The following is a 9953-nucleotide window of genomic DNA, read 5'->3' on the forward strand; positions in this document are numbered from 1 at the left end:
TGGTGAGCGGAGGCCGGCGCCTGTACTCTCCAGCCTCCAGATCCACTGGGTTAGGGCCGTTGAATATCCCAGGCCGGCCCCACTGAGGCTGGGGACAGGACGCAACTCCCCCAGCCAGCCAGCAGCCTGGAGGGGACAAAACACCAGGATCCCGCTTGGACAGAGGCCAGGGCAGCTGCCTGAGAAGCTCTGGCCATCTCAGCGTGTTGTTCTTGTGGCCAGAGTCTCAGGCACCTGAGGAGGATGCGACTTTCAATTTTAAATGGTTGCCTCTCAGACCATCCCTTTGCCCATCTCCAGAGACAGTGTTTCCACCCGCCCTGAGGTCTACAGTGGCCTAAGCCCATCCAGCCCATCTTGGGCATCCCGGGGTCGTGCGTGGCTGGGAGCAGGGGCCAGTCCCCATCTGCAAGCACAGAAGCCCAGGCTGGCACCACCTCCCGCTCTCCGGTGCTCCAGCCTAGCCGGCCGGGAGCGGCCTCTCCTCCCAGGAGGCAGCGAAGGGAAGAGCTGCCACGAGCCCAGTCTCGCTGCTTCACGGATCGTCAGCAGGCATTCCCATTCCACAGACAGCAAAAGCGCGGCTGCGTGAAGCAGCCAAAATTACAAAAGAAAGAGTGATGCCGGGATGGATGCACGGGGCCGGAACCCAGACTCTGTGTGTCCCAAGTCCAGACAGACCTGGAGACCCAGGACACACGACACGCAAAGGAGGGCAACTGAGATGAGAGGCACGTGGTCGTGAGGAGGAGGAGCCTGAGTCAGGGAAGGTAAAGGCAGAGAGCAAGGCAAACGTGGACCAGCGCACCAAACCCAGACCCGCCTGGGAGCGCGGGAAGTGACGTGAACCCCACCTCTTAATGAAAACAACTCACCCCGAAGGCGAGAGGATAAATGGATCTAGAAAGCGTTCAGAGCAAATCCCAGATGAGTGTGCCGCAAAGCTGGGCTTGCGATGAATCAGGGTCACTTGGGCATGTCCCTGCCGTATCCGAATGCCTCCTTCAGAGACAGAGCCCTGGGCTGGTGTGGCAGAAGGTTCTGGAACTCAGGGACAATCCAGTCCAGTCTGCCCTTGGATGGCCGTTCTCCTCCTAGTTCAGGGCAGGTCTCTGCTCAGAGACAGGCAGACAGGGCTTCCTCCATGAATCTTTTCTTCTCAGAGGGTTCACACAGCGGAGAGGAGCACACCGGCCCCATCCGAGCGGGAGAAACCTTTCTGGGAGGTGATCAGGATTCTATTTCAAGGCCTTGAAAACATGCACCTTCCCTGACACAACTCTGCTTGTAACTGTAATCTAGGAATAATCAGCGATGCAGTTGAAGACCTAAGGGCAAGGCAGTTAATCCAGCGTTATTTATAATGATAAGTGGGAGACCTAAATGGCCCGTGGGGCGAGATCGGTAAACTGTGGTGTGACCGCGTCATGGCATGCTATGCAGCCCTTACAAACCAGGTTTTCAGAAAATGTTTGAGTAAATGGGGAAATGCTCATATTATAACATTAGGTTAAAAAAAAGAACACAAAACCGCATATGCCAGTGCAGTCTGATACGATTCTGCGATAATGGAAATGTTCTTACCTATACCGTCCAATACCGTAGACACCAACCACATGTGACTATTGAGCGCTTGAAATCTTGGCTAGCGCAATAACTGAATTTTTGATTCAATTTAATTTTTTTTTATTGTACCCATGCAGAACTGTAGAATTTTTAATTTTAATAAATTTAAAATTTAAATAGCCACATGTGGTGAGTGACTTCTGTATTGAACCGCACAGGTTCACCATAATCCCAATCATGTTAAGAAAAGTTACAAAAAACATACAAGAAAAGGCTGAAAGTATTCCAAGTGCATACATTCATTTTCTCTGTAAGAGGAGGAGATTTAAATTTTCTTTGTTTAATTTTATTGCTTTCAAATTTTCAAACAACGAACAGATTTCTTCTCTCATCAGAAGAACAGCAGAGGTGTGTCACAGGGAGAGGAGAAAAGATCTGGCAGAGCTCGGGTTGGCAGGAAGCGCCGGCGGGGCTCCCCTGGCTGAGCTGGCTGGGGCGGGGAGGATCCACCCGCGCAGGGCTTGTTTTGACAGGAGTGTTGTGCCTCTGGTGGTTGGATCTTCTCTGAGATGCAGGACAACCTAGCTGACACACCACAAACTCGGCTTAGCCGGTGTGAGCGTGTGTGCGTGTGCATGGGTTTTACCATCTGTTGCCAACCTGGCAGCAAAGTGTTGCCTCTGCAGCTGTGTTTGTTGGGACTTGGGTGGATTTTGTTGTTTGAGTTTCTCACTTGCTCCCCAGGCCTGACTTCAGCTGCTTCTCCAAGCTACTGACAACTTTAGGGAGACTTTGGCCAAACCTTTTGCTGGGGCTCCAAAGACTTTGGGAAGTACGAGAGGGTTCCTGCAGGTGAGTGTCAGCAAACGTCAGGGAGGGAAGCGGGGCTGGCTTGCTCATTACGTTTTGCTGGTGTGGCAGTTTAGGAATTTGAAGTATTTGAAGTGGCAAGGATAAAGGAAGATGTAATTTTCTTAAATACATAGCTGGAGGCTTTTTAATTTTTTTGCAGGTAGGGAGGTCATACGCAGTGGTTGGTTCTCAAACTTCGGAGCGCCGAAGAATCATCAGGTTGCTTGTTAGAAATGTAGATTCATAGAGCTAACCCCCAGGGATTATTTAATCCACCTCCTCATTTTACAGAGGCAGGAATGGGGTCCCGGAGGCAGAGGGCCACACCACGTGCCCAGGCCACAAGCTGGTCAGCAAAGCGGGGATTAGAATCTGGGTGTCCAACGTGGGTATCTTTCACAATATCATGCTGCCTCTCAACTTGTCTGTGGCAGTTCTTTGGCCTTAAGGGAAGAGTTAGATGAAAGTGGGATGTGTGGTTTTTTCCAACACTAACCAATTCTCCAACACCAGCTGGATGTCCAACAATTTAATTCAATTCTGACACTACCCAGAATTAGCACATACCCCACAGGTTAAGGGCTTCTGCCCCCACTTCAGACGCCAGCTGCAAATGGGATGCCCAGACTACCCACACTTCTGCCCAGCTGACTACAAATTTGGCAGTTTCTACGACCTCTTCCCCCATCAGGTTTGATAATTTGCTAGAATGACTCACAGACTCAGGAAAGTGCTACTGCTACACTTATAAGCTATTGTAGTTTATTATACAGGATACAATGAAAATGTACACAGGGTAAGGGTCCTCAGTACAGCCTCTGTCCCCATGGACTTGGGGTTAAAACACCCTCCTGGTATGTGGCTGTGTTCACCAACTTCCCCCAACCCTCTTGTTTAAGGGTTTTAATGGAGGTTTCATTCCATTCATTCCAATCATCATTGACTGTCACTGACTGGACTCCATCTCTGGCCCCCTCCCCTCCCTGAAAGTTCTACCCCTCTGATCACAAGATAGTTGGTTGGTAGGTTTTTAGGTCAACCAGCCCCCATCCTGAAGCTATCTAGGGCTCCCCCTGGATATGCCAGGATCCCTCATTTGCAAACAAAAGACAATAAATTCTAAGGGTTTTAGGAGCTCTGTGCCAGAAACACAAAAGCCAAATATTTACTTTTTTGTTATACCACACGGAGTATTTGCAGTTTTTTGGAAAACACCACTTGTATTGCAAAGACAAAATAGGCCTCTACAGTGATGCTTATTCTCATCATTTCTAGCCTAGCTGTCTGCAGCTGGCTCAAGGGCACACATCAGACACTGCTGGTACAGGAGCAGGTGGAGAGAGGCAGTCACTGGAGGATGGGCAGGTTTCCCTCCTCATGCCTCAGAACCCCGAGCCTCAAATTCAAAGATCCAATAATGGGGCCAGACGTGCCCCCTGTGTCAGTCAGGGTGCCTCTGCCTCAAACTCCAGCAGTCCCAGGTTGCAATGCAAATGCGTCAGAGGACCCAGGAGAGGAGGGCTCCACCCAGCAAGACTCCACCACACCCTCAGGAGTTTGGGCTACACCTCCCCTTGAGAGGAGGCACCCACGACTGGCTCAAGGCCCAGCTGGGGCCCAAGGGCCCTGGGATAGCTCAGGATATTGGACAGAGAGTGAAGATAGGCAGCCCCATGACTTCTGCCAGAAAATCACACATTGAGTGTTAATTCATTTTGGTATCATCAAATTTCAAGCTCACTTATCCAGGTGGGGAACCATTCATTTTGCATCCAACAAGTTGAGGCCTGCGCAGCATCCTTCTAACATATGGCCTGTTCATGTCCTGTCTCTGTGCATCTGTCAAGGCCATGTTGTGGGGTGGGGAGGTGGAGAGGCTGCCTCGGCACCACTGGCTGGCAGGGGCAGCTGCATGGGGAGTGGCTCGCAGCCTGGTCCAGTCCCCTTGGCTGCCCCAGCCTCCTCACACCTGCTCTGCAGAGAAAGGAGTGTGGGGACACCCGGCAGGTCACCTATGTGAGTCACTCATCTGGGAAATGTTCCAGCAGCCACCTGGGGAGACCACTATGAAATGCCTGCTACCTAGAATGGGATGCAGAGAAAGCTCCCTGACGCCCAGCAAGCTCATCACCACGGCAACCCATCCATCCTGAACTGCTCCTCCTTTGGGCCTCTGGAAAGGAAGCTGACTGAGGCAATGCAAGCTTAAATGCTGGCTTGTCTCTCTTCTGAAAAAAGTTATCTCAAAATATTTCAGATAAATAAGAAGATATAATGGAAGCTGGGAGCAGTGGTACACACCTATAATCTCAGCACTTTGGGAGGCCAAGGCCGGAGGATTGCTTGAGGCTAGAAGTTTGATACCAGCCTTGACAACATATCGAGACCCCCATCTCTAAATAAATATATTTTTAAAAATTGAAATTATAAGATATAAGGAATAATGTAAGAAATATCTGTGTCCTACCTCCCAATTTAAGATATGAAACCACACCTGTAAATGAAGCTCCTTTTTAATCTTTTTCTGGTCGTATGGCCTTCCCCATCCCTACACTAAACTTAGTGTTTATCACTATCTATCACTATATATATGCACATTCTGAACCAACATATATTATCTTTTACATGTTTACAAATTTTTATTGAGATTCACAGAACATAAAACAAACCATTTTAAAGTGTATAATTAATTCAGTGGCATTTAGTGCATTCGCAACAGTGGGCAGCCATCACCTCTATTTGCATATTGTTAAATTTGTACAACTGGGATCGTGCAGTAGGCCTTTTGCAATTTGCTTTTTGCAAATTGCATCAATGCTGCTTACGTGGATATGTTGATGCACATGGCCCCAGCTGGTTCATTTCGCGGCTGAATCGTATGCCATTGTGTGACTTTTCACAATTGATCCATTCTCCTGGTGGGCACTGGGTCGTGAAGGCGTTTAGAATGTGCCGCCCCAAAATGTGCCACCCTGGCCCACTGACTGTGTTAAATTAAAGGCACTTGAACTATAGCAGATGTAAGGATCCTGTGACCTTCTTTCTTTTTCTTAAAAGCAGATGAAATTAGCATGTGAAATGTGTCTTCCATTTACTAAAAGGAAAGAGATGTTCTTATCACCAAGGACGGGAAGTCAAGGCTGAGAGAAATCTGCAGGAACAAACTTTGTTAAACTAACTCTTATCTTTCCAGTCACTTTTCCACCCCAGTAACTACCAAGCCTCTTTGCCTTGTCACATTTTCACAATTTATTACTCTTTGCCCAACTCAGCATGTAAGTGGTCAACTCTGATTCTTTGGGTCCTGGTTCTTGTAAGGACTCCCACGTACATGTGAAAAATTAAAGCTTGTACAATTTTCTCCTGTTCATCTGTTTTATGTGAGTTTAAATCTTAGGCCCAGCTGGAGACCTGAAGCAGGTAGGAGACAAATTTTTCTTCCCTCCCCTACAGTGGTTTTCAGGTTTTTACAATTCCCAATACAGGTTGAGCATCCCAAATCTGAAAATCCAAAATCCAAAATGCTCCCAAATCTGAAACTTTTTGAGTGTTGACATGACATTCAAAGGAAGTGCTCATTGGAGCATTCTGAATTTCCGATTTTCAGATTTGGGATGCTGAGCCAGTATAATGCAAATATTCCAAAACCCCCCCAAAAACCAAAATCTCAAACACTTCTGGTCCCAAGCAAGTAACTGACAAGGGATACTCAAGCTGTAATCCCGTCTCCTATGCACTTCCTGGTGCTTCTCAAGGTGTATCTGCGTCACGGACCAGGTCCAGCTCCAGATTTATTAGACACTGCCCAAGTGTTCCCTAAAGTGGTTCTGATTTATACATCCACAGGCGTGGCTTTCTTGGGAACAAGGAGCTAGGTGGACAATTTAATTATAGTAACTTAACACTCGGATAGCGTATTTCGTTTAATAAAATGTTGTGGGGTGGGCAGAGCAGGATTCTACCTATTCTCAGCCACCTTTCGAAGGTGAGGGATCTGAGACTCGGAGAGGCCGAGCTAGGAAAATCAGAGGCAGGATGCCACCCAGTGTCTGACCCAATGGCACTCTGTTAGTTTCTCACCCTCATCCTCCTCAGCGTTGGCACCTTGTACCTTGTATGAGCACAGACTCAGCCGGCCCATCAGCTTTCTGAGATCACAAACAACGACAGCGAAAGCTGGCTTCAGACTATGCAGAGAAGCCCTGAGAAGGGGCTCTGTGGCGCGGGCTGCTGCAGGGCCCTGGGGAGGACACTGCTGGACTTCTACATCCACTTCCTTGATGAACTCAACTTGCCTGTGCACAACTTGTATCTGATAGTGTTTCTGGATCTAAGTCGCCCTAGGAGGGCATAAACAAAAGCAGCAGTAAAAAGAGACTTAACAGAAGAGGCCGAGGCGGGAATCCTGGGCACACCTGCGAGCCTGGGGAAGGTGGGGCAGTGGGAACGGCACTCGCTGTATCCAATTCTCAGAGCCTCCCACACACCAAGTGGCTGCAGCCATCTGGGCACTGAGTCCCTCCTCCTCTCACTCCCTAACCCCAGGCAGCCTCCCAAAGAGGAGAGGATAACACTCACTACACTGCTCAGCACAGAACTGTGACCATGAGTGGAGCTTACACGTGGTGATACCTGCCACCAGGCCTGTCTCAACCAAGGCTGAAGGGCATGGAGGGGAGGGCTTCTCGGGAGCACGCATCCCCCTGCCAGAGCGCGGTTCAGACACTGCCCCAGTGTGGGTAGGATCAGGAGCTGAAGCCAGTGTGCCCACATCTTGGTGAACTCTGATGAAAACCTTTGGCACTGGCGGTCCAGCTGCCATCCTCTTCGACTGCAAGCACCTTCTCAACCTTTGAGTCTTCCAGCCACTTGCCCTCCAGTCTTTCCTTCCCAACGTTGATAGCTCTGGGACCCAGAAGGTGACCGGGAGGCTGTTTAATCTTGCTCCCTCCCACATCCTGCCTCCAGTCATGCCCCGTGGGTGTGACCACAGGCTGTTTTACTGGATGACCTCAGGCACGTTTCCTCTTCTGAAAGATGGGCAGAGGATCTAACTAGATAAATGTGAGGAAGCACCTGGCACATTTGTTGCTGAAGTGGAGGGCTTCTGATCCTTCCCCAGGAGCCCACCATTCTCAGACCAATTGCTGTTGTTCACATCTAGTTTTGGTAATTAAAAAAGTCATGAGTCTTAGCCCACATGCCTGAGCAATTCCAGTTCTGGGTAAGGAAAGATAGCAAACAGCGGAAGACCATGCTCTTGAGAGCCTGTTCTCAGCCCTTTCCACCATGCCACGCCAGATCACGCAAACCACACCACGCTAACTACATCCCATCACATACTCCCCATCTTGTTACGCCCACCGGACCACCTCTGTTTTGCTGATGCCACGAGGCAGCACAGCACCTGGAGAGCCCGTCACCTGGCCTTCCTGGTCCCTGCCCAGGTGCCAGAAGCACCATCACTCCACGCTCTCCAGTTCTCCTGCCCTTCCGCAGTGCCAGCCCCGGGGCTAATCTGCTGAATGGCACAGTTGTCATGAAGACTGGCACCGGGCTAAGCGTCTGCCAGGGCTCTTAGTCCAGTTCCTCCTTACTGGCTCCAATAGGGTACGGCTCACTCAAAATGTAGTTCTTAATGTGCCCCCCTTTTGTCCCTAGAGACCTTATGCTGAGTTCCTAATTAGAGCACTGTGTTCCTCAGGAAATAGGTGAGCAGAGCACATCAAGAGGCTTGTTTTATTCTTTGACCTTATCCTGTTTTAGGGCAGTTTTTTCAGTAATGAGAAGGGACCAGATGCCCTGGAAATCCAACAAGCCCATCTGGGACATGGAGAAGACAAATGACTGACAGCAAGAGCAAAGCCAGGAAACTCAACTCCCAGGGAGTCCCTGGGTTCCGCAGGAGCAGCTAAGGTGTCCTTGGACCGTCCTTGTCAGCCACTCAGGCCCCTGCAAGGGACGAGCACCATACAGGCAGAGGACTGCCCAACGCCTCTTAGCCTGACTCATTCTTTCCACTTCCCACTTCCCGTAAACATTTTCCTTGACAATTCCCAACTCCTGGATAAGGGACATCATTTCCTTTGGGAGTTAGACAGATTAGCTTTCACTAAATGTGGATGTGACGGGCTAGATAAAATATTACTCACTTGTTCTTAAAAACTGTGAATGAGATAGGGTCTGCATGGTTCAAATTAGACTTCAATGAAAAAGGTGACTCTTGTCGGAAGATGAACACATTTAAATCAGCCCCAACAGCCGGGCTGGGCCTGGTGGCTCCCTGAGAAAGGCTAGGCGTTTGCTGAGGCGGCTCAGGCCTCTGAGTAAGGTAGGAAGAGATTGGGACTGGTGGCAATGCTGGCTGAGAAGGCAGGTCCCACTGAGGGCACGGGCAGGCTCAGGCAGGAGCACAGATGACCAAGATGAAGGCCCAAGAGTGGGCCAGACCTGCCTCAGGTGCCCTCGCAGATGCCCACCTGCTCAGCCGTCTGCCTGTTCTGCAGCCATAGCACTCAGCCCATGTGGATGGCCAGGAAGGTCTGAGAAGACTCCCGTCTCCTGGGACCTGGTTTGCACCTACAAGAAACAGCCACTCACTTTAAGAGACCAGCTGCCACTGCCCATGGGCCCTGTCTTGCTGGCTGGTCCCTTTGTCCCAATTTGATCTAAAATAGCAAGGAGTGAAAAGGAGTCAGAGGAGGTGCTTCAAAGTCTGGGAAGATGAGGTGACAGAATCTGCAAAGCTTGGCTTCCAAGTTGTTAAAAGAGGCGCAAGATCTTAGAAGGTGGAGAGGACCTCCTTCCTACACCAGGGTCCCCTCTACCATACTCTTGGCCACTTCAGACAGGCAGGGTGGAGAAGTGGGGTTCTGGGAGGCTGCCCATCCTCTCCTAAAGCAGCTTGGAGCACTTCAAAATTCTTCCTTATACAGAACTCAAATATGCCTCTCTGTGACAATTTTTTTTTTTTTTGGAGACAGAATCTTGCCCTGTCACCCTGCGTAGAGTATAGTGGCATTATCATAGCTCACTGCAACCTCAAACTCCTACAGGCTGGGACTACAGGTGTTTACCACCATGCCTGGCTAATTTTTCTATTTTTAGTAGAGACAGGGTCTTGCTCTTGCTCAGGCTGATCTCGAACTCCTGAGCTCAAGCAATCTTCCTGCCTCAGCTTCCTAGAGTGCTATCTGTGACAATTTAAAAAACATTTTATTATGAAAAATTCAAATCTATATAAAAGTAAAGAGAATGGCATAATAAATGTAATATATTCCTTCCCCAGCTTCAACAATAGGCCTATCTTGTTACATCTCTGACCCTACCCACTCCTCTGGGACAATTTTAAAGAACAAATGAGGCCAGGCACAGTGGCTTATACCTGTAATCGTAGCACTCTGGGAGGCCGAAGCGGGAGGATTGCTTGAGCTCAGGAGTTCAAGACCAGCCTGAGCAAGAGCGAGACCCCATCTCTAGTATAAATAGAAAGAAATTAGCCAAACAACTAAAAGTAGAAAAAATCAGCTGGGCAC

This window comes from Propithecus coquereli, unplaced genomic scaffold (genome assembly GCF_000956105.1).
Source record: "Propithecus coquereli isolate 6110/MARCELLA unplaced genomic scaffold, Pcoq_1.0 Scaffold165, whole genome shotgun sequence".
Taxonomy (NCBI): Eukaryota; Metazoa; Chordata; class Mammalia; order Primates; family Indriidae; genus Propithecus; species Propithecus coquereli.